Raw genomic sequence first — 25810 nt, 5'->3', positions numbered from 1 at the left:
CTGTTTCCAAAAGTAGCTATGAAAACTGTCATCAGGGGCTGACTGCTTGAAGGCAAGAGGTGTTCTCCTGATAGTGAATAAGAGTTGATGAATAAAACATGAATCATCATGAAGAGTTTGCATGAAGAGAGGAAACATCGCTTCAATGAGAAGGTGTAATGATGAAGATGGGTAAAGAGAAGGGTGGTACAGAAATGTGAGGGATTAAGGAACTCTTCGCAAGTAGCATCATGGGTGGATACAAGCGAGATAAGTTTGCACACATCACATTCAGCTTTAACAGAATTCAGTGGAATAGTTGCATTTGCATACTTAGTCCTCTAAGGCAGAGAAATGAGAGAGGTAGAATGGAGTGATGGGTAGGGCCATGCTCCCACCTGAAGCTGTATCACTGAGTGTGCCTCAGGTCACTGCACTTCTGGGGAAGGTTAGGTATTTTGTCTTCCACTGAATTCAGCAAGTTATAGATCAGGATCCTTAAATTTGGATCAAGAGATTTGTGTTTTATCCAGTCCAATACATTTTTTATACTATTAGGTGCAAAAGGCATAGATCACTGGTCAATATCCTCATTCATGGCAATGAATTCATGTCAATGCATTAAACTTGACACATTCTTCCTCACCATGCTGTGATAAATCCTCCGTTAAAACTGGTCTTGCAACACTTACAAAATGTGGACAAAACAAGACTTACCTTCCCCTCTGTTCTTTCGGAGTCACTTTCGGTATTTGTGACTACTTCAAGACTTCAAAAGCGTTACTTCCAACTGCTGTCGCTGACACTCGCCTTGCTCACTAACCGAGTTTACCCATGTTGGAGAGGCTATTGCATGATTCTTTTCCAGCCCAGACCTACACAAAACTGAACTGGCTTGAGTTGTCACATCACAGTTGTGGTCACAAGGCCCGTGAAAGGTTTTGCCTAGAAAAAATTTTGGCAGGATTGCAGGCTTCTCCTGCTAAATAAAAAGATATCATATGAAGTCCTGTTGGTTTTCAAAACCTTTGTTTGTAGCTTGCTGACTGAGCAGTCCTCTTGAGTCAAGTGGAATTACATATGGACGTGAAGTCATCCGGGTATGATGACTACAGAACTGGGATCTTCCTGGTTTCTGGCTAGCACATGCTACTGGTTAGCAAACATTACTCGTGTTTAAATCACTGAAATGGAAGGAATGGCTGTACAATTGGTCAAGCAGCACTTGAAGAGGAAGGAAACATTATATTTATTTATCTGTCACTCATGGTCTGGTGAGCATAGCAAAGTGCTGCAATTGTTGTTATTGGCAAATCTGGCTTTTACACTAATTTGTAGATGAAGAAAAAGGCAGTTATGTAATTATAGACTGCTTGAATGGGCTTTGTCAGGGACTTCAAAGAATCCTAATTCAAAAACTCTCAATTTCTATTTTGTTTGAGTACAACTGTCAAAACCCATGTTTCTTGTTCATCTGTCTTGGATCTCCATTTGAGAAACTTTTGAAGCTAGATTTCAGTGGAGTTGTGTCTTAAAAATATTCACATTCTGACATCAGATAGTGCCTTTACTACTCTTCAGTGTCCCCCGTTATCAAATATTTGCACAAAATCAGAGCATGTTTCTAGCTTCCTGACAGATGTCAGTGGATAGCTCTGCATAATTTGCAAACTAATGTTCATGATGAAATGTTCCAAAATGCTTATTGCTGTCTTCTATTCAGTAATGATTTATGTATCATTTATTATATACTTTGACTTGATCTCCAAACACATCAGGGAAAAGTATCTCCCTTCACCCAGTCTGGTAAAAAATAAGCAAGGATGATGAACATTAAAAAGGGAAAGGAAAAGAAATGTAAGAAAACAGGACTGTCTAGATTCACAGATCAATTGCTGTGCAACTTAACATACAAGATGATTGCAAGCATTTGTTTAACTTAAATAGTGAAATAGACCATCTGCAGCAGTGGACAACCCAGTCACCCTTCTTGAATTGCTTCCTGATTTGGAGTTCATAAAAATCCAATAAGAATTTATGTTAGTTTTTCAATTTGTAAAACCTTGTTTGTGCACAATGAAGCTAGATTTCAGCTGTTTTTTCTTTTCATGAACGACTTGGTCTCTTCTTTGAAATAGCATACCAGTACTCCCTTTCTGGAAGGGCTGCCTGTGTCTGAGGCATATGTGATTGCATAAATTTAATCAACACCACAGTAAAATCACTTGCTGTCTGATTACATGTTTTATTCCCTTAAACTAGCCCCTGTGAAACAAACCATAACATGTAGAAAATCAAAAGATACATAATTGCTGTCTTATTCTGCTACACATCATTCAGTACCTTACGATATTCTCTGGTAGTTTTAGTGTTTTAGAGAGTTCCTGTTTTTTTAAGATATCTCTTAGTTAGTATGACAATGTGCAGAATATTTTCCTTGGCTTATGTCTTTTTTGGTAGAGCTTTTTCTCTTCTTTCCCTCTTTCTTACAAACAGAGGGAACCCGACTTAACTAAGTTCAGCAGAATTGATGTTTCCTTGATCTTGGTTGCCTTCTTTGACTAATACCAAATCATTTAAGCCCTCTTGATTCCTTGTTGCCATTTGCGTGGCTGAAAGAATACTGTCCGAATCTGCACATGGAACATCACTATCTACATTTTAAAAAAAAGAAAAGATAACAGCCCAGTGATATACATGCAGTATCAGAAAGCAAACAAAATCAGACAGCTGCTGGAGAAAGTTGGTCTAGTGACCTCACAAAGAGTGACTGATGATTCAAATTTATTTTCTGCTATTGCCTGTATAGCTTTAAGCAAATCCCTTAGGGAAGGCTGGTCATCACCATTTATACCTCCACAAGCAGCAATACAGTTACGAATACATGACTCGATTCTTTTGGTAGTAAAGACAGCCTGCATAAAGCCAAAGTGATTTTAATCTGTACATTTGTGTAACCCTGCTAATAATACTGCTAGAGTCTTGTAACATAGGCAGTTTTCTACCTATTAAATCATTATATACTGTCTCTCTAGAGGACTTGTAATATTCTGTCTTTCTAGAAGCTTGAACTTGGCAAGCCAGTGTATTTTTCCCATTTCTAAAAACTTTAGAATTTTTCCCTAATTTTATTCTGTTCACATATATAGAGTTGCCTGAAATCTGTTGCAGAGGATATATCTTTTAAAAAATGTAAAAATTATTAACTAAATACTCAAGTTATAATTGTTGCTATTTTTTGCATTTATTTTTGTAACATATACGTTCTTTTATTACACTCCCTCCTTATTTTACTTCACAACTGGAAAATTAAGCATGTGACATTCCAGGTTATCTGTGCAACAGAATCACAAGCATTGTGGTGTTGCACCAGGCAACATATAATTTATTATGTCACTATAATGACACGCCCGCCCAAGCTATAAAGTCAGAAGTCTGTTCCGCATGCTAGAGTCCATTAGGAAAGATTATCAGGAAAAGTCTGAAGGAGAATTTTGATTTTAGAAACCTGTTAGCAAGATTGGGATTGGGACATAGAGCAAACTGTGGTCACATACCACAGTGACTGACAGCTACGAAAAATCATTTGATACTCACTTTGTCAGTTCAGGACTATTATGGCAATATTTAGTAATTCAATCCTGACTAAGCCATTACCAACTGGTACAGCTCTTCTTTGTATTTGGTTTTTGTTTAATAAAGCTTTTAATGGGAACCCTCAGGGGCAAGTTGCTTTGGAAAAGGCACACTGGCAAATGCTGAGGGCATGTTTGCAGCAAACTCTTAAGAGAGAAACCTTAAAATAAGGACCCAAGTAAAACTGGGTATTTACAGACCAGACATATGCCGGCTGACCTGCCTAAGTATAGAACACTAGAGGAGCATTCAGATTTGTTTCCTGTATAAGTATCTGGAACTGATGAGGTGATGTTTACACAAATGTGAGTATGAGGTCACTGAGATATTTTTACCAGATATATAGATACATTACTAATTCTTTCCCCAACAGGTCTGAAGAACTACAGAATATATAAAATATTATAATCCTTTTTCAGCCTATGTGCCACTGTGTTTCTCATTATGGAGAAAAAGAGCTAAAAAATCAAACACCTTGCCTTGGTTTTACTTTTTGAGCTTTGGGAACAAAATGAGCAAGAAAGACTATTTTTGCAGAATATTCTTATCCTATCCAAAGACGGAGGAAGAATATAATGTTGATGACCTTCCTCTTACAATATGACACGTATAAGCTACATTGCCACTTTCACAATGAGATTTTTGGCTACAAGTGCCCTTTCCTTCACTGTTGTGTCATCTCTTAGCACAGTGTTTGGCACCTATGAAAGCTTAGCACCATTCTGCTGTCCAAGCCAAAACATCTATGCAAAGATGTCAAGTTATGTAGTACAATACCTGCCTCTCATGTAAGTTAGCAAAGCAAGCGATTTTTGCTCACTTACTTGTATGATGGATAGTCACGGAAGATACTGAAAATGAGCAACTGAGGAAACAAACCATTATATGTTGTGAAATTCCCCCAGAAATGTGAAGGCTAGAAGCACCGCTAGCACCCTGGGAAGCCATAAGCCAATGCAGAGAATTCTGAATAATTTTTGGAAACTCCAAAAAATCTTAAGAATTCGAAGGCAAATAGAGAGAAGCTGGAGTGGGGAGGCAGGTCAGTATATTCATGAGATATCATTCTTTTCTTTTCAGTTTTAACATTGCTAAAATTAGTTGATTGATGTATAGTCATGCTGGGTTATACGTGAGTAAATGCAGGATAAACCATGTGATGTGATCCCCTCAGATTTCACAAGCAAAGCCTGGCTGAGCCAACAAAACACCCCGAGAGGAGGCGTCCAAGGAACACCTTCATGGAATCTTAAGTCGTGCTGGGGAGTCAACTCCAAACGCTTAAATCCTGAGGGGTTGTCTACACTGTGGACTGCTGCATAGTGTAGAGTTACCTACATTCACTTCAAACAACCTACCTCAGGGCATGAGGCAGGCTAGCTCTGGCAGTCCAGATCTTTGTACAGGCTGAGGAGTACTCTGCTGAGAAGCAGGTTCCCACTGAGCTCTGTGCTCTCTCAGGTAGACTGCTTCCAATAACTAAAATAGCATGTTCAAAGCTCAGCACTGTACTTGCATGGATACCCGTTTCAGGTCCTAAATGCATGTAGCTTTGACCTTGCTAGACGCTTTTCTTGGTAGTGGTGTGCTTAAAGCACAACATCGTAGCCAAACTGCAGGTAAATTAATTACAACACATCTCTCCAGAGGTAGGCAGAAGCTTTCTCCAGGGAGCCACACATTAATTGACACAGGAAACTATGATCGCCTGACTCATACTAATGACGGATGGAGTTTGCTTGCTTAGCCTCCTCTGAGGAGACCGGTCCTAACCCGATAAAATCTGTGCTTCACAATCTCAGCATCTCAGTCGGCTGCTTCCTGCCGCAGGGCAGCTGGGGTGCCGAGCTGGACCACGTATCACGCGTTGCTATTGCAGAGTGTCTTTTCTTGCCTGCTCGGTAGGCTGTGTGGGCTCACAACATGTTTTGAAATCCTGCCTGAAAGGGTGCAAATTTTTGTGATGTCTTGATAAACAGATGGGTTTTTGGTGTTTTAAGTTCAGAAGGTGACAACATATAAGAAGAAAAAAAAATGTCAGTAGAAAAGCTGATTGGTAGACTGAACAAACTGATCTAGAGATGCTGATCTTCTATTACAGCTATTTCAGAGCCAGATCCTCAACTAGCGCAAATTAACAAAGCTCCATAGAAACCAGTGGGATGCCACTGATTTACACCAGCTAAGTAGCCAGCCTGAGACGTTACTAATTCTGGGTAATATAATCTCATATGACGCTTAGCACCTTCAACATGGTAAGGTACTTAGAAGTGCAGCCACATTTGCTTTTTCCCATTAATATCCTCTTGTTTTTCTCATATATACTCTGCCCTTTGTCCCTGCCACACAACGTATGTGGTAGTAAAGAAGAGACTGGCTGACTTACTGGCATAGCTGAAAGACGTACCCCAGAGTGAACGCATTCAAAAGAAGTGCTTGATGACAACATATCTTTGTTAAGGGTGAAAAAGTGGCTATTGAACCCTGACTTCTCCACCTCAGCTATGTTGGTTAGCTCAAGGAGATAGTTCCTGTGCAGGGTGTATCTTCCTGATACCTGCTGGCCACCTGGAGCTGGAGGTGCTGTGTTTCAGTTTCTGCACATTGCCAGTAAGAATATAAATAGAACAAATATATATCCGTTTTAATACTCCACTCTGTATTATATATCAGTGGAGATATATCTGTGTTTCCTGTCTAATGAAGCATATGATCTTGCATGGTTTCAGGGTGACTCACCGAGCTTTGCTATTCTGTCAGACACTAAAGGTACTAAAAGTAAGAATTTTGTTCATCCTGCATTTCCACCGCACTAAACTGCTTAAAGCATTGACTGCCTGTCTTTCTTTTTATTTTAATAGATTTTTCAGAGATCTGTGGACTGAAACCTCAGTGTGCAAGAAGCTGTCTTGGGAATAATATATAAACCAGTTTATTATCTTGTTTATTATCATTTTTAATACAAAAGCACTGAAAAAAGGCCAGTTCCACATTTGCTGCAATACAATAAGGCTATATAAATAGGAAAGCACCACCTTTCTCCAGGTCACAAAGCAGGATTCATTTTACTAAGTTTTAATCACCCAGATCTTACAGGTCCAGTTTAAGCTCCTTGCCTAGGCTGCCTTTACAGTCAATGGAGGGAGAAAGGAGGACTGAGTTGCTTTGTGGAGATGTTTATTTCACATCCTTACCTTTACACAATAACATCCCCTGAACGTGTCTACAACTCTCTGGTGATTGTCAAACAACCTAGACAGCCAGCGTAAACACAGTGCCTAAGTTTTAGTTGCTTATATCTGTACACCCATAGACAAATGTCAGCTCTTATAACATCATATCATCTGATTTTTTTTCCTCAGTCCAGGGCAAAGTATTAGCATGACTTTCCTTGCAGTATCATATAGCTCATGTGCGCTCTCTGGAATCAAACAGCATTTGTCTAGGGGACAAATAAGAAGAGATCGCACCACCAAGTCCGCCTTTTCCTGCAGTGTTGTAACCACTCACTGTTTTGGAAGAAGCCTTTTCTCTGACCTCCACTGGCTTTGGGTCAGCCACTCACTAAGCTAAGTGGGGAAGAGGATTACTGATTTTCAGAAAAATACAAAGGAGACCAGATATAAGGTTTTAAAAATGTCTCTTATCAACACATATGCTTTGGAGAAGCTTCCTTTTGTTCAAGTGATTACCTGAAGTTCAGAGAGGTATGCAGACTAGTTTTTAAAAGGCAGCTGGTTTTAGGAAAATAAACTAATGATTCTTACACAGGGAACAGCAAACCAGTACCACTCAGACAGCAGAAAGGGCAAACATATAATTAAAGGTGAAATCACTGATTCCAGATTTTAATATCAAATCCCCTCAATGCAAAGTTTTGCAGAGAGATTTAAAAAAAAAAGTGACATTTTTAGCAAGTAGCTTAATTGCTGAAAAAAGTAAATACACTGAGTCACTGGCTTTGGAAAGAAATGTGAAAAAAGGAAACATTATGAAATTCTAATGGTTTTATCTTCTGACATTTTTCAAGCAACATCTCCAGCTTAGGGACTTAAAAATGACATTTTTGAGGCCAAATGTGTTTCCTTTTAGTCTTTAGTCTTTTACCTACCCTGGATTTCCTCAGGCTCCCTTCAACCGCTCTGCATCTCCTCTCACCAGAGGAGCCACTTCTAGCAGTAAGAGCGTGGTGCTCCGACACAGCTTCTGAGCAATTATGACATTTTTTCCTTATAGGTCCAAAAGGGATTGTGGGGAGCAGCTCTGATAAGAATAGTGCTCCTGGGTCATAAAGGCAAGGAGCCGCTCCAGCTGCTTAATGCCCAGTTGTCTGATGTCGGCAAAGACGTTTGCCAAAACAAACAGGTGTTTCCATCTGTAAAGGGGCATGCTTGGGACCTGAAAAAATATAGTGCTGTCTTGTATGTGTAAATGTAAAAAGTTATGTCTGAAAATAGATGGACTGGTTATTTTTACAGCAATGCAGGGCCATCCTGTTAGCATGCTGATTCATGACATTTCATTTGCTCTTCTTGAAACGGGGAAGAACAGCGTATCTTTCAGTAATGAATGGGTCTCTTGTGATGGGGCCTCTGCTCAATCAATTCCCATCGGATTCAAAACCCACTGGTGTCTCAGTCCTCTAGCTGGATAGTGCTTCTCTCACTCAAAAAAATGTTGTTAATGCTACTTAATGCCCACGATCAATGTCCTGGGAAAGTCTGTAAGAACAAGAAGGAAAAACTAAACTGGTAGACCCATTCCTGGTCCTGAGTTTGCTTCTCTCCCTTCCAAACCAGCAGTGCCAGGACCTGCTGGTATTGCTCAGGCATATTTACTGCCACTTGATACCTCCTTTGCAATAACAAAGCCAGTGTCCCTTTTGTCATCTCCATGCTATCCTGTTAGCATGCTCTCCAGACCACTATCGTAGTGTCTGTATTAGTTCACCCACACTTGCAACTTGTGTGCCATACTGCACCAGCATTAATGTTCTTGAGAACATCTAATGTTTTCCAGCTCTCCCACCTAGGAAATAGCACCAACAGCAGGTACAGACCTGCTAAAGGTGTGGCTACCTACAAGCAGGTAAGGCTCAATGGAATTTGGAAGATGTATGATTCCATGTAGGGCTAAGTATCATAGTTATTTTGAGGCCTGTCATTTCACTTTGCTTGACATTTGGCTCTTTCTTTTGGCATCAAGTCTTCTGGTGAGAGCAAGCATTTCTTGGCGGGAGGCTCATGACAGGAGTTTCATGACACACAAAGGCCAATGACCGTGTAACACTTTTGGAAAATGTTGTCCAGGACAATCCATCATGGAACAGTCTTCTGGTTTATTTGTTTTGGCTGTCATCTTCCCACTACTACTACAAATACAAGAAGTACTTCACTTAGTCCCAGCTAAAAATGAATGCAAATTTAAAAAATCGCTTACTTATTAAACAGTGTTTTACAAATCACAGATGAAGACATATTCCATGCCCCAAACTGTTTACAACAGGGTCATAATGGAGCATGCATTTTAGTCTGGAAGCTCAACCAGAACCTAATTGCCAGTTCTTGCTTAAATCAATAGCACTTCTGGAGCCCACATTTCACTGAACTCCACTGCATGAGATTTACATCACAGGCAGAAAAACTATTGAATTAATTTAAGGCTGGAGAGCTAAAGAAAACTGACATGCATGTGTCCCTGATCCTGATAATCCAGCAACATTAAGACATCACCAGGACTCTAGGCCTTCAGTCAAGTAAGCAGAATAATATTTTAATGGGCTTATAGACTACTTGAGGAAAGAGGGAGATAACCTACAGGCGAACTATGAATATATGGGGAAATAAGCATGTGCATTATAGAGACATGTAAAGAGCTTATCAAGTGTTTAGTCTTTTAAAATACATTTAAATGAAAGGACGATACATAGATAAATAAATAAAATTCAAGCTATACTGTTTCCTGATGGGCATTCCCTGTATGAAAATCACCAAATGAGCCTGTGGAGAAGTTAAGGAGGAGTTTCAAAAACTGAAGCATGAAAACATTGAATGGAAGCATGAAAACAGTTGCTTTGTCTTCCCATCCCAATGCTGATCCAGCAGCGGGTATGTGGCAACAACAGCTAGGCAGAGCCTATGGAAAGGGAAGAATGGGGAGAAGCCATAAGAAGGAACAGGGTAGCTGGTGGAGAAAAGGGTAAGGCTCAGGGAGAGAGCAAAACAGGCTGACTCTGAGAGCTATTGCCAAAGCTCTGCCTGCACTGAATTGCCCTGCTTACCACAGTGGGCCAGATTTTACCAACTATGTTATTATAAACAGGCTTAATGGAGTCTGATTTCAAAAAGTGACCACTGCCAAGAGATTCCCTGAATATAACACACATTATGGAGTACCGCTATTAAGACTACCCTAAAAGTCCATTATACAACCCCATTTTCTGTAGTAAACTGGGTTTTTTCAAATTTTAACCATTCAAACTGAAACTTTTCATGGAAGTCTCAATCCATATTTTCCTTTTCAATAACTTGGCCGTTTCTAAGAATGCCACTTTTGTCCCTGGCAAACAAATAAAGCAATGGCTTTTTCTCTGTGACCTCTGCTGTGTGGCAGAACCTAAAATTTTGGCAAAATAATCTTTTTTACATTAAGAATATGTATTTGTCATTCCACTGAAAGTAACTATTTGCCTAGACTGAGCTAATTAACAGCAGGGGAAAGATCATGCTTAGCTGGCACATGCTAAGCAGAGACTTGCACTGAAACTAAATTCCTTGCATGTTACATCTATGCCAGGCCTGCTCCACCAAAAGGACAACAACCTGTATTCCAGCCTCCTTCCCCAACTCCAAGCAGCAGAAGGGCAGGCTCATATTTAAAAGTTTCAGCCCTGCTAAAGATTTTAACAGACATTGATGTAATGCCACAAGAATTTCTCAATTCCCTTAGTTTTCATGTCTCTCTTGCCCTTGGAGTTAGGGATCACAGAGCAAAGGTGTCTAAGCTAGGAAACCACACTAGCTCAGGACCAGAGGCAAGCAGTCAAATCAGTACAGTCCTGTACAGCCCTGTATCCAGTGGATGTTGTGTTCCTGTTGCCATCTTAAAATTAAACATCTAGTCCAAGATGCTGTATCCAAGTCAAATATGGCAAGTCACCTAGATTCCAGCCATCATCAGTGGAGAGAAAGACAAAAGGCGACCCCTTTCATACTATGATACATGTCTAAAACATAGGAGTTGTCACTCTCTGGAGATGTCTGTTTCTGCTCCTGAGTGAGAAACCTAGAAGAGTATCTCAGATGAGACTCCTAGCTTCTAGACAGCTGCATTTGGGTGAGGTAAAGTCCATCCAAAACATAAGGCCTATTAGCTTGGGCATAGTGCCTAATTAATTAGCTGTACTCCTTTCCTGAGCTAATGCCAATCTTAGATTTGTGCCAGATTCTCTCTTTCCTGAACTCCCTACGCAGATGCTCTTAAAGAAACTAGGAAATTACACTACATGCTTTTCATTATAGTATAAGGGTGCAAAATCAGTTGTTAAAAAAGCATGAAATGATAGGTTATCTTTGGTCCCATCATGTCTTCATAAAGTCTTTAGCCTTGTAATGACATATGATAAAGTCTCTAGTCTTGTAATGACATACAAACATGTCATGCACAGACAGGATTTGACAGAGAGAGAAATCATGATGGAGATAAACTGACATTTGTAAAGCTACACCAAATGGTAAAGATAAGCAAAGTATTAAATACACCATATGATAAAAGATAAGCAAAATACCAATGCCAGTGAATTGAATATAGGTAGAACCCTGTAGAAAAATCACTATGTAGTTGTGTAATTGCGCACTGTGTCATTCCTGGAATGGATCAGGGAGTTTTTAGGAAATCAGAAAATATTGATGTATCACAACTGTTTATGAAGCAGGGCAAGTTCCTAGTTCAACAACATTTTGTGAAGGAAAAAAAAAATCCAAAATCAAAACAAAGCCTTTAGATATTTTAGAAACAACTAGGTTTTCCTTTTTTAGAATGCAAAGTAATTCTTTTAACAGGAAATATTTTTCATTAGAGAATCACACAATTTAATGGGTTAAATTAAAAAAACCCAAACAACACTCTCTGAACTAAAAGTGAAATATTTCAACTGATAAAAACTTTCTTTTTGCAGATTTTCAGATCACATTGTTTACTAAGACATCACTTTTCCTCAAGATTTAGCCAGTCAGGAATTACTGCAGGATGTGAAAAGCTTCTTGTTCTCACCCAGTCAGGATGTTTACTTCCATGTTTAGATGATGTGAATCACAGTTACACAGATAACTTCAAATTTAGCATCACCTTTTTTTTTTTTAATTCCTCTCTTCACAACCTTAATAATGTTCTTACATAATTGGGCTTTGTTGTGTCCCATGTCTTAAGTATATCTTCCTTAACATAACCTAGTTCTATTCATTCACAGTGTGCAGAGCATAGGCATGATGTGACTCCTGGCTGGAGCTATCATAGTTCGGGTTAGGATAAAGGCTGCCTTACTTAGGTACCTAATTTATGCCTCACTTTCAGGCAACTACTAAATCAGTACTCTTAAAGTAAGTGCCTAACTGCCAGGTTTAGCTGATTTTATAGGCAGAGAATTTGAGGCAGTGACAAATGCAATGAGAAGAACTGCTGAATCCCACTTTGTTCATGGGGAAGAAGCCATGGGGACAGCAGGTGCTGGCCCTGACTCACCTTCAAAACCTTGGTTGATGACTCCAGTTGCTGTCTCTTTGTCTTCAAGGTAGTGGATGAAGGACAGCGGAGAGCGTCTTACCTCTCGCAGTTTGTTTGTTCTGAATATAAGAGAAAGTAGGTCTGTTGTCAGGTTCTTGGGCCCAGCATCTTGTCATTAAATCACATCTGGAAAAAAAATTGTTAAAATGCAAACATTAAAGATAATAGAATCATTAATCTCAACCATTAAATCATCTGAGAAGCATGTTTGGCCCAGATTTTCAACTTCCAAAAACTTTGTATGTGGTACAAAGATTATCATCAGCTGCTGAAGGAAGGAAAAGCAGATTAAAGATCAGTTGTCAGGAATACTCATTATGAATGCTTTTAATTTTTCAAAGATGGATATTTATGAGGTTGGGAGCAGCTATAACATTAAAAAAAAAAGACACATTTGCCATTAACATCTGTTGTCACCAAAGAAGTCATCAATATTTTCTAAGAAAGCAGACAAGGAGGTAATTGTCTCACAGAAGCAAAAAGATGTTTAAAACCAGAAATGAACCTGAAGCTATCAGCTCATTTAACCCTCCTTCAACTGATGCTACCTCAAATTTAGGGGAAGTTCAAGGCAAACCCTCCAGCACAGAGAGGGTTAATTTAGACTTCTACCTCCAGACCAAAATAAATAGGAGTAAGTTTTCCCATCAAAGGCAAAAATGGTATGAGTTTCCTCTGGGTGCAGGGATCCTAGTCCACCTTGCACAACACTATCTGTACTATTCAGTGGAAAACTGCCCCTCCTGTTTGTCTAAAGGATAGGACTGATTTGTATTGCTTACTCAAGGTGAGTCCAGGCTACACAAAACCAAATCCTACTAAAGCCAGGGGCAGCCAGGCTGAAAACCAAAACACAGCCAGCACCTGGACATGCTAAGTGTTGGGAGTGGAGAGAGGTCTTAGAGTCTCAAAACCGGAGAGCAGCGTTTGAGCAGCCAGTGAAAAGCCGGTTCAGGAAGCTGCTACTGGAATGTGGAATATTCACCTCTAAGCCCTAGGTTCAAATCCTCCCCTGACAAACAGCCTCCCAGACCTGCTGCTATGTGATACCACGTGTTACTGAGTTATGTGAAATGAACTGGCTTGCTCAGATCTTCACTTATCCATCTTAAAAAGGAGACTGCTGTCCTTCACCACAATTGAGTATTTTACAAAACCGTTGGTGACAGGTAAGAGAAATCACTTGACTTCTGATTTTTCAATTATATTTTTCAGTAAAATATTGGCCTTGGCTGAGAAACATGAGTAGAAACTAGAACCACTTTTCATCAACCTGTATTGTGTGGTTGTGGAGCTGGACAGAGTGATTCTGTGGTTTTTTTTCAAAAGGATCCAATGAAACCTTGAAAATCCATTTTAAGAATCTAAAAAGTGGTAGTGATTTCCTAATGCTCTGAATCACTTAATCTGCTTACTTTCAGGTGTACTGATTATTGACGACACTGGAAATATAGAAGGAAAAGTACTGAATAAGACTCAAGATGAGGTGAAATAACTCTGGTTTCCCTTCTGCTGCCAGCAAAGTGTCTGTCACATTGAATTCCAAAGCTAGCATTGGATGCTGGAAGCCAAACAATCTACTTTCTGGTCGTGCTGGTTGGTAGGATATCCAAGAAAAAAAGGTGAGTTCAGGTGCTGTGCTCCACCAGGTTAGCACGTGGGCTCTCATGAGCAGAGCCTTGTGCAAGGTGTAGCAATGAAGTAAAAGAGGTGACTGTGTACACTGCTCTTCTAATGGAAAGGAAGGAACAGACAGCCATAGGCCAACAGAGGGAGAAAGAAATGGAAAATGATACATAAGACATAGAATCATAGAATGGTTTGGGTTGGAAAGGACCTTCAGAGGTCATCTAGTTCCAACCCCCTTGCAATGAGCAGGGACACTTTCCACAGACCAGGTTGCTCAAAGCCCCATCCAACCTGACCTTGAACACTGCCAGGGGTGGGACAACCACAGCCTCTGGGCAACCTGTTCCAATGTCTCACCACTCTCACAGTGAAAAACTTCTTCCTTATATACAATCTAAATCTACTCTCTTTTCATTTATGAAACAACAACACAACAAATGTGGATTCTGAATATTTTTGTATTCCTAAGACCAATCTCTGTCTTTCTAAATAACTAATTTTTATTGGACAATCTGCTTTATAAAGCCATTCAGTTTTGTTATTGAGTGGGGATATTCACTGCTGCCAAAACATTCAGAACTGGAATTTTCTCATTTTAATTATATTCCATATTTTTATTTCCTAAATCAAATTACTTGCTGGTTGGCTTAAAATATTAATACCAGGTAGAACTGATATTGTTCACAAAGTATTTAATTCAGACAGGCTTTAGGTTTTCATGCTGTCTCAGAATATATCTGCAAATTTTGCACAGACAGCTATTTGTGGCATGTTGTGGCATATTTCAAGGCATGTTGTGACATCCAAAGTTTTAAGTCACATGGCATAAACTTTCACTAGCCCAGAAATGCATCAGCATGAGACCAGTCAAGAGGGTGAGCGCCAGGTTAATATGCCAAGATGTACATGAATGACAGCTTGAGCACATTCCTATATTTTTCTGGAGCCAAATATGGGCTAGCAAATAGTGCGTCGCTTCAGTATGAGGAGGAGACTCAGAGGATTCCCCTACTTCATGAGGACAGCCTTTCAAGAAGAGATGAAAATTATCAGATCCAAACACAACATCAGCTAAAGGTTTATTTAGGTTTAAGGACTAGCCTGTACACCTAGATGTACACATACACTTCACAACTGTGTTTTACCTGGGTGGGGCAACTGGTAATCATATGTACAACAGATCTGCATACATGGGGCAAATAAGAATTCAAGAGCCTGGAAAACCAAAGAATTAATATTCAGTATCTAATATTTGAGGCTGAAAATGAACAACTCCTGAAATGCTCTTTAGTGCACAGAAGCTACAGGACATTACCAATTTTCTCTCACACGAGATGGAAAATATAATTGATGTAGAGATTTTCTTAGAAAAGGACAAAATTTGTGAGAATGAAGAAGACCTCCTTCTTTCATCTGATGCATTCTGAGCAAGCCCTTCTTCTCTCCCACCCTCCAAATCCTTCCAGGGCGGTGTTCCCAGAACCAAATAGGAAAAGCTCTTAGTTACCAAACTAAAGTTTCTTCATCAAACTCAGTTGTGTAATTTTGCATGGGAGTGAGCATTTGGTGAAACCACAGCTGCAAGTCAGCAAGTGGCACCACGCTTGTACAAATTCTCCTGACTGTAATCCACAGCCTTAGAGGATCTATCTTAAATTATCTCAGTTCAGTCCAAACCTTGGCATGCTCTTGCATGCAAGCCTCGCACCTGGGTGTAGCTGTGCCAGATGTGGATCTCTGACTGCAAAAGTAGTGCCATTCATACATCTAATTCATAGTTCAATAAATGTGGCTCATTTATAGATTCCCAACCCCCTTTTCCAATTATTTACCAAGCTTTACCTACCCACACTTCTTTGGGGGAAAGCAGGTGACTACTCCCTCGAGCAACATCTTGTGGAGGCGAGGGGGAGAATTTCTCCCCCCTGCCAAAAAAACCAATCCCACTTCCTTTGTGCTTTTACACCCCAAGGTTTCTGTGTCAGCCCTACTTGCCCTTGCAGTGTGAGCCTTCCACAGATTCCTAAACACTTCTCAGCTGAAGTAGTTTGGCCTTTGAACTCTCTTCCTATCAGTGATATTTTGTTTTGTCAAATGACAATGAGCAAGCCAAAGTGCCAAGGAGACAATTACTGACTGCTGATGTCCTGATGCAGGTTCAAAACCACAAGCAGGGAAGCAGGAATGTCAAGAATCCCAGCATGCCATTAATGACCTAGCAAAGTAGCAAAAAGCTATTTACGCTACTGACAGAAGCTGCATGCAGGTGCTGAGTGTTCACCAAATGAGATAAAAGATGGTACAAGACTCTAAGAGCTCATTCAGCCCCTTGGCTTTCAAAAACTACATTACGGCTATTAGGCCCTGATCCTACAAGTTACAACAGGCAGACCAGTGTTTAAGCCCAGGTGCTATGCTAAATTTAAGATCTAAGACCTTAAAAATTACTTCAAGCAAAGTTTTCTTGATTCCTCTGAAGATCTGGTCACTCATTTTAAAGGCAACTTATGACCCTTTGTGTGAGCTTGAATATCAAACTAGTACATGGATATACCTTACCTCCTATGCTTTTTTATTCACAGGACAGCTGTCAGGAATTTTTTGAGGAAACCTTTTTCAGCAGAAAATATTGAAACTGAAATTGCTTTGGGCTCTCATTTGTTCTGTGACTTCCAGTTTTCATTCTGTTCTAAAAAAGAAAATATCCTAATCTCTTCAATTCTTCAGTTCCACCAAGTGCTAAAGCTTACCTTTTTCTATTGCTAATATGGTGTTTCAGCTACACCTACATAATGATAAATAATCATCCTCTCTGGAACTCAGAGCATGGTAATTGATGTGAGACCTATCACAGAGATCTGGGCTTGCCAATCACAGAATTATTCTCAAGCCATTTCCTCAGGCCCATGAGTACGAATCGTGCACTTTTAAGTATCCTCTCCTTTCATTTGTAGGACCAGCTGTCAAGTGCATTGTGTGACTGCTTATGCAGAGTGGGTGATACAGGAACTGAGACATGAAATTAGACAATACTGAGTGATCGCTGGGCTCAGGTTCAACTTCCTCCTTTATACACCTCTGGCCAGTATGGACTTGATCCACTACATGTAATCATTTTATTCTTTTAATTGCAAGACTTTTGCAATTAAACCTGAATTTTGTGCTCAAGAGACAAATGGAAATTGAAAGCTTTGTTTATCCAGCTCAGCTACAGACTAACCAGAAGTGCAGACTTCCCTTTTGCTGTACTGCTTCAGCTTTTCTTATTGCCTTTTGTAAGAGCTATATCTGCAAAGAGAGCATGGTTTGTTTTCCACATATGTTCTAATATTAGCCTAATTCCTGCAGCTACCATTAAGAAAGCCAGTTATATCTGCTATTGCAGGCACATGGTGTACAGGGACCAGTAAATTCTTTCTTAAATCCATTTTAACTTTTAACCAATACCATCAGGCACTCTCAGCCTGTTATCACATTACTACCAGATTCATGCCCAAGACTGACTTTATATTGCCTCTGAAAACCTGTTTAAAAGACCAATATCCACCATTAAACTTCAACACTTAAATTCTTACTCACAGGCTGCACTACTGGATGAATTAGTAGCAGGTTGGGAGCTACAAGTGTTAGCTGTTTTAGCTGAAAAAAACCAGAGGATGTTGAACTCTGCATGGGCATAAGTAACATTCAAAATGACAGCTACCTCACAGTAAGCCTCTTGCTTCTTATAAATATTATCAACAACATTTAAGCAAAATTAACTTACAGGTCATCAGGACAATTGTTTGGAGATTCCAGCATTCCTCCTGATTGTACATGGTGTAAAATTTCTGTATTGGAGAAACCTGGATATGGTTGTTGACCCGAAGTTAATGTTTCCCACATTAAGACTCCAAAGGCCCTAAGAAACACCAACAAAAAAATGCAATTACCATAGTCATCATGAACAATGTCCCTATCAACAGTTAAAATGTCTCTAATCTAAGAATAAGACACAGAAAAATTAGGAGTAAGAGTTTAAATTTTCTGTGAAACATTTCATATGTCCTAAAGCCAGCCTCTGGAATAGCTAAAATAAATCTGAAGAACTGACACACTTTCCCAGACTCACCGAGATGCAGCTTAGAAGACATTGAGCAGCCACAGCTTTCCTGGACAACACTGTCTGGTTGAGCATGTCCTCACTTAAACAAGTGTTTAGAAATCTCTAGAGGTGTCACTGGAAATGAAGAGATACAAGCTCTCCTAAGCACCACTCACAAAGCAATCACCACTTCATTTGGTTTGGCACAGAGCACTAAATGACTTGCTTAGATAAATGTAAGAGTGGCAGTCAAAAGGATGGGCTGCACCGCCTGAGGACTTGGACAAGATTGGTGGGCTATAGCCCACCATGAGTACCTATGGCTAATGAAATCCAAACTTGTGTGAATCTCAGGTTTAATGGATCTGGTTTGATTTGGTTTTTTCCATGCCTCCTGACAGCAGGCCTCTGCTTCTTCACCATAAATTCAAATCCACCCAAATACACGCTTTAAGTAAACTTCCACAGCAAAGTATTATGACCTTCCCCTGATGATGCTGAGAAATTTGGGCTTCAGAATAAAGAAGTCATCAGAAGAGGGTGAAACGGTAAGGGGAAGGTATTTGGCTGTAGGAAGGAAATGCCAATTAACCTAATGGAAAACAAAATGGAACAGCATGCAGGCAGTCAATTCACTGCCCAATCAAGGAAAAAACACATTGCGGGCCTAGTACAAAATTTTTTCATTGAGTGATACTAGTTCTTTCCAGCCAGAATCCAAAGGTAGAGCTCAAAGCATTAAGAAATATATCCACGCAGGTACTGTCGTGATGCCAAACTTTTTACTAGCTCATTAAAATATTGCTTAGGAGGAAATCTGCCTTAGCCTAAAAATTATTAGAGATGGCAATATGCAACCTTATCATTCCTCATGTAAACCAGTATTTTCTTGCTGTGGGACTTAGTATGATTATTCCCACAGCTGTGTGGCTGCTATAACTCACCAGACATCAAAGCAGTTTGTAAAGACACCATCAATGAGGCTTTTAGGAACCATCCATCTGACAGGGAGTAGGCCTTCTCCTCTTTTCCTGTAATAATAAGTTTCATAGATATCTCTGGCAAGTCCAAAATCACCAATCTTTACTACCCAGGAAGAGCTCTCATATTCCTTCTCAGACACAAGGCAGTTGCGAGCAGCCAGCTCCCTGCTTTGTAAGGCAGAAACAAGAGGATGGAGTTAGCATTGCAGAGTAACTCAGGTCAGAAGGGACCTCTGGAGGTCATCTGTTTCAACCAGAAGATTCAGAGCAGTGCTGACCTCGAGGTCAGATCAAGTGGCTTAGGCCCTCATCCAGTTAAGTTTTGCATATCTCCAAGACTGAAGATGACACAGCCTGTCTGGACAACCTGTTCCAGTGATTGATCCTTGTCCTGGGTTCAGCTGGGATAGAGTTAATTTTTACAGGAACTTGGGAGGTGGGGGCATAGCCAGGGCAGCTGACCTGGACTAGCCAAGGAGCTATTCCATACCATGGGACATCATGCTCAGTATATAAATGGGGAGCGGGCCGGGGGGTGGTCTCTGTTTTCGGTGGGGGAAGTGGCGGAGCGTCGGGTCCCGGGTGGTGAGCAGTTGCACTGTGCATCACTCTTTTGGTATACTTTTTCATTAGTGCCGTTGTTGTTGTTATAATTTCTTTGTGTTTGTCCCAGTAAACTGCCTTTATCTCAACCCTCGAGGTTCCAGCTTCTTTTTCTTTTCTCTCCTCCGTCTCCTCCCCATCCCACCGGAGGGGGCGGAGGAGTGAGCGAGCGGCTGCGTGGTCCTTTGTTACCGGCTGGGCTGAAACCATGACAATCCTGCATGTTGTGAACGATATTATCTAATTTCCCTTGCTGTAACTTGTGCCTCTTGCTTCTCTTCTCTTCCCTGTGCACTTCTGAGAAAAGTCTGGCTCTGTGTCCTCTATAGCTACCCATTAGGCAGATGAAGGCAGTAAATGGATCTCCCCACTTGCCCTTCTCACACAATGTGAGTCTTGCCTGGGGTGCAATGAGTCCTGGATTCAGATCTTAGAGTAGCCCACCATTTTGTGAGAGAACTGTAGGTGGTTTTTAGCAGAAAAGCTTAACATTAGATTTTAGTCCAGTGCTCTCACCTTCCCCGTTACATTGTGACATCTTTTTAAGCATTTTTTCCCAGGGAAGAGAATTAGACTCGATATTGTGGATAAACCTTGGAAGACTAAGGAAATAAGTTCTCTACCTGTGTATAAAATACATTTTCTCTAAATAGACACAGCCTTTGCAAATACCCAAACTTATATCCAAGAGGCCAGTCACTGTCAGTAAGGGACTCTGGAGCTACAAGAAACAAAGACAGAAGTTAGCCATGTCTTCCAGCTTTACAAACACAGAATGACAACCTCCCTATGCAAAGATAGTATTGTTTCCTCATTTGAAATGCATAGGATTTTTCCAAAACTTGCAAATCACAGGTGCAAAATCTCTGTATGTCAATAGACCGAATGCTAATTACCGGCAGGGTAAACTGCCAAATCACTGCACTGCAAGGCAGGTGAACACATCCTGTTCTTTGATTTGGGGCTAAGAATATCCTGGGACATTCAGAATTGTTTCGTCTCTACAGTGGAAGATATGGGACCCTGAAAATTTCCTCCCACTATCAGATCAGGTTTGTTTGCTGCTGTATTTATTGGTGTAATATATTATTCTAGTAGAATGCATGTATACACATTTCAGTAGAATTCAATACTGACTGTGGATTTGATCTGATCATGTAAATGAACTAGACAATTGCTATAATGCTATAAAATTTCAGTGTCAAATCCTATTGACCTACAATCCTATCATCCATATTCTTTCTCCACCCTAACTATGGAAAAAAATTAATTAATTAAAGAAGTTTATTCTTTATTCTTTCCTCCTCTTTCCTTGTAAAGATTTTGAGGACACAGGCACAGGGACAGAGTATTCTCTTATATGCCTGCACTATACCTAGCACATTAAAGATACTGCTGCTACTGAAAGACAAAAAAAACCCCACAACCCTATGAGGCCTAATAGATCAGATACATGACCGTCATTATTTATGATCACTTTTCAAAGGACTGTTCACGGTATTCATAGAGAGAAACTCAGCAGACTTCTCACAACTGAAAACACAATTTTGGTCAGTGGTCTAATGACATTCAATCATCTTCACAGCAACTCTGAATTGCATGCATTGAATGCATGCAAGGCCAGCATGCAACACTGAGGTTACAGGGTGTTAGGGAAAAGCCAGGCCAGACCTTGCAGGTACAGAAACAGCTGAATATCAGCATGGCCTTTGAGAAATGGAAAAAACTGAGAAACTGTGGGCAGTTACAGGTTAAAAATAGAAGTCTCATGGTCTTTACCCACCTTTTGCTTTCTGGCTCCTCATAAATAGCTAAGTAGATGCCCTCCTTCCATCAGCGCCAGTATAAGGTACTGAGGTTCATTTAACAGGTACACGCCAAGTAACTTCAGAATGTGGGGCTGATCAAATTTACTAAAGAGAAGGAAACAACTGTAAGCTTACATATGAGGAATCCAGCTGGATGATAGCTTTTAAAGTGTATATAGCTGCAAGCAATGAATGAGCAGTTTGGCCTTTACAATCCTGCCTCTACCAACAACATGATTTAGTAACTTACAGGGCCTGGATCTGCTCAGTCATGGGGAGAGTTCAGGGACATCCTTTCAAAACACAGGCTTACACTCCCACTTTGATAGGCACTCTAATGCATGCATGTGTATTAAAAGCACACTTCATCATATTTCCAGGAAGCAAAGAAAGGTAGCCAAATGGCAATCTCATCTAGGAATAACACGAATTGCCACCTGTACATTAAACGTATCTCTATGATTTTAATAGAGTACTTTTACTACTATACTCACAGTAGAACTGCTGATTCAGAGAAATGCACAGAGAAAGGTAAAAGCACAAGGTGCAACATGATATTGTCACAATTCAGAGGCGAACTGTTCCTCACAGTACATTTTCAAGAGAAACGAAATATGCACAAGGAATACTTGCAGATATGCTATTAATTGCCTGTGTGTGTCCAAAAAGATAGGGATTACCACAGAGCAATCAGTACTCTCAGATCTAGCACTTTTCAAAGAATGAAGAATATTTATTGCCTCTGTCAGTGCCCGTGTTTTTACAATCAATCACATTTGTTTGTGAGAAAATGGTTTTCTCTTCACACTGCTGTGTGAAAGGACTTGCACTAGCAGTCAGAGAAACTTGACTCTATTGGGGGAACTGGTGGTGTTCAAAATGCTGTCAAATGCACTAGTGTAAACAAACAAATAAAACAGAGGGACATTTTCCTGCTAAACTCTTTCAGTTCACATAATCTTATGTGTGGGCAAAGACTCCAGCGGAAAGTGTGGTTTTGAATTTGACAGTTCCCCCTTGCCCCTAGCACATACCTCTCAATCAGACACACTTTGGCGCTCTCAAGAACAAAAAGAGGAGAAGGAGCACCTGGCACTTCCCTTACAGCTCATGCAGCCTTTTCTCCACTGACCTGTCATTCCTTACTTCCCAGGTGATGGGATACACTCAAGAATTTGCTACATATATTAGTACACAAATGACTTACCAATAACCAATATCAAATGACTTTTTGAAATACAAGCAATCGAATTTCCCCATTGCTGCACACCAATAATAGAAGAAACAAATAGTCTTTGCTTAACTGGGACAGTATGCATAACACTACAATCCAAATTTTAATGAACATCCAAAAAGGCAAGCAAAATAAAAGTTGCATTTAAATACCTAACATCAAGGTTTGTAAACAATCTGGTCCACTTATTTTTCCTTTCTGCACTTGGTTTCATTTATGAGACCTTACAGACGAACATCAAGAAAAATCATTAAGCTCTCCATGAGGGAACTAAATCATTCTTTTTTCATGTTAAAAAAATGAAAGATTTAAAGCATATAACACATACCAAATTTATTTTGTTTAATGACTACTGGGAATAGGTAATATTTGAACTTTTCTATTCTCTTTGTTTCTATGTCTCATTGTATTGGTGTACATATGGGCCCATATCAGTGTTTACACTTAAATGTAATAATTTCCAATTATATATTTTTCTAGGATTTCTGGGTTTGGATTATTAGCTGCCACAAGAAAGCAGTATTGGAGAAGCTTCATACTACACAGAAAAGAGACCTTAACTGGGTTTATAACTGCTAGGTAGACTGAAGATAGATTGTAGGAAGTTTACACACAACATTTACTCTTTGTCCTTAATTTACACTTTAGTGGCATGGTTCCATTTTGGTTTTCACAAGCCTCTTACCTCATTCAATGTACAGTGTGTGGAAGAAGTTAGGCAAAAAATGCAAGATATTTTCTTAAAAACATGTAAACACAAAACAGAATGCTGTGAAAACCAATTGCAAGTTTAATAACACTGTTTTCCATACAGGATATAAAATCCTTCATTTTTCAAAAGATGGTTCTGTTTCTGCACTCATGAAGTGCAGAAGTGCATCTGAAAACTAAACCACACTCTCAGTCTTATGTTACCAGCTGAAAACTTAGCAGAACTTTACTTGTTTGTGTGGACACTCTGGAAAACCAGCCTTCTAGCTGACACAGAGACCTTACTATGTGAAATTCTTGCACTGGTGACAGATGCATTATTTTTTTAAGTCTACCTCAATAGAAGAGGTATGTGGCAGCCTCTAGTGGTAAGTATGCACATTTTTAAAAAACAATTTCCACAGTAAATTGAAACTTCAAGGCATCAGCTTGTTTTGATATGTTTATTTTGGTAAAATGGGATTAGCCAAACCTTGCCCAATTGCCTTTAACAACTAACTTAGTTTTAGGGGAGCAAAGGTACTGAAATACATCAATCCAAACCCCAATAAATCCATGATATGAGCATACTGAACTTGCAGTCTGTATCTCAAATTTTGCTAATCAGTTTTATAGCTTTATTTTCATAAAACTCATCAGTAGTGATTTAATTTTTTAACAGAAACAGGAGAACACCCCAAAAATGCCACAGTAACTTATTTAGAGGAACACGCTGCTTTCATTCCTTTGAAGGCTACCACCCTCATATTATACTGGCTTCAAAGGGTGCCCAGTGGCAAAGCTGTCCCTACCCCATTAAGTGTGCCTCCTTCAAGAATTCACTCTTTTCGTGGTCTGTCAAACCCTTCTTCAAAGTCTACTCAACAGAAAGCAAAAGTGTAATAACACTTAGGTTACCACCACCATTATCATGTAGCAAGGACATACCTTAAAGCATAACAGGCATTGGCTAGTCCCACTGTCTCAGCGGTCCCCCTGAGTTGAGCTAATTCTTTGTCTTCCTTGACAAACACTATCTGTCCAGGCAAGGCCTGTTTTCTGGATTTTCATCTTTGGTGCCATACTGGAACAGAAAAGCAGACCATCAGATATTTCACTCTGAGAGCATCCCAGTGCGTGAGCAGGCTGAAAGGCTACAGATTTTTTGTTATTCTGTTCAACATGACCCCCCAGCAGCTCATGTAAGCAAGACATTTCCATCTCGCCATCATATTTTTCCCAGAAAATACAGACAGCTGCTTCTTGAGCTGAGAAATCAGTCAAGCATCCACTTCTGTATGTGGCAAGACCCAAGCCCGAAGGGCTGCTGCTGTATCCCAGGGAGAGGATGCAGAGTGAGAAGGCAGGACCATCACAGGTGGACATCTACGTATCAGGGTAATCTCTACATCCTTTCTTCAGGAACAAAGCTTAAGAGGAAAAAAATGGGACCCTTTGGTGAATAAATGCAGTACCCAAGTTCAGAATTATAAGGTACAAATTTTTATAAGGATACACAGGAACATCAGAGTTCCATCAGCATTCCTGTGCTCTCCCTGCAGGGAATCAACAGCAAGAAATGCCTGAGGATGGAGTGAATTGGTATCTTGTCCTTAATACTGAAAATATAACCAGCCATCTCTAGGGCCTCAAAGGATGAGAATATACAAACTCCTGCCAGCTCCCCACCCTGGGGATTGTTCAGCATTTTCCTAAACCTGAAGGCTGATCATCTCCTGCCACCTGAACTGCCTTTTGCTGAGGCCTGGTGAACCAAGGATATGCAAAAAACTCAGCCACATAACAAAAACAAATAGTATGACCACAGTCAAGCCCAGCACAACAACTCCGATCACAGCAGCAATGGCAATGATGGTGTCTGGGAAGATCATGGGATCTGTTAAATAGAAGGGGAAAATTGGTTAATGACTGTGTGTACAAACAGTACCAATCCTATGGAGCTGAGCAAACCTTAACAGAACCCTTGAGCTGCCTGCTGTGTAAATGTCTTCCTCTGCACAAAGCTCTCTCGTAGGCTGTATGTAGATATCTACATTTAGTCAGACTAATTCTCCTCCCCCAGCTCTGGGCCATTCCTGTGGCGATGACCTACTGTGCACACGGAAAGAGAAAGGGTGGGATTTTCAAAAACACCCACAGAATGTACATCTAACATTCTGGCTGAAGGCAAGAAGTAATCCTTACATCCTTAACTCAGTGTGGGAGCTTGTCTTTATTTCAAGAACCATACCATAATGCAGACTGCAGGGCCATAGAGACAAACAGGTATAAATAAGCAGAAGCAAAATGCAGGCCCATTGTTCCGTGCAAAAGAGCCTGATGAGCACTACCAACTGGGGTCACCATATAAATGCCACCATCT

The 25810-nt window shown here is 40.1% G+C and overlaps 1 pseudogene; it reads right to left on the bottom strand.

The window, feature by feature from the left end:
* Positions 1–2368: 2368 nt before the first annotated feature.
* LOC126045968 (proto-oncogene tyrosine-protein kinase ROS-like) overlaps positions 2369–25810 on the bottom strand; it is a 40154-nt pseudogene continuing 16712 nt past the window's right edge.

Source organism: Accipiter gentilis, chromosome 15 (genome assembly GCF_929443795.1).
Source record: "Accipiter gentilis chromosome 15, bAccGen1.1, whole genome shotgun sequence".
Taxonomy (NCBI): Eukaryota; Metazoa; Chordata; class Aves; order Accipitriformes; family Accipitridae; genus Astur; species Astur gentilis.
Note: the sequence above shows the minus strand (reverse complement) of the source record. Positions and strands in the feature narration are given on the sequence as shown.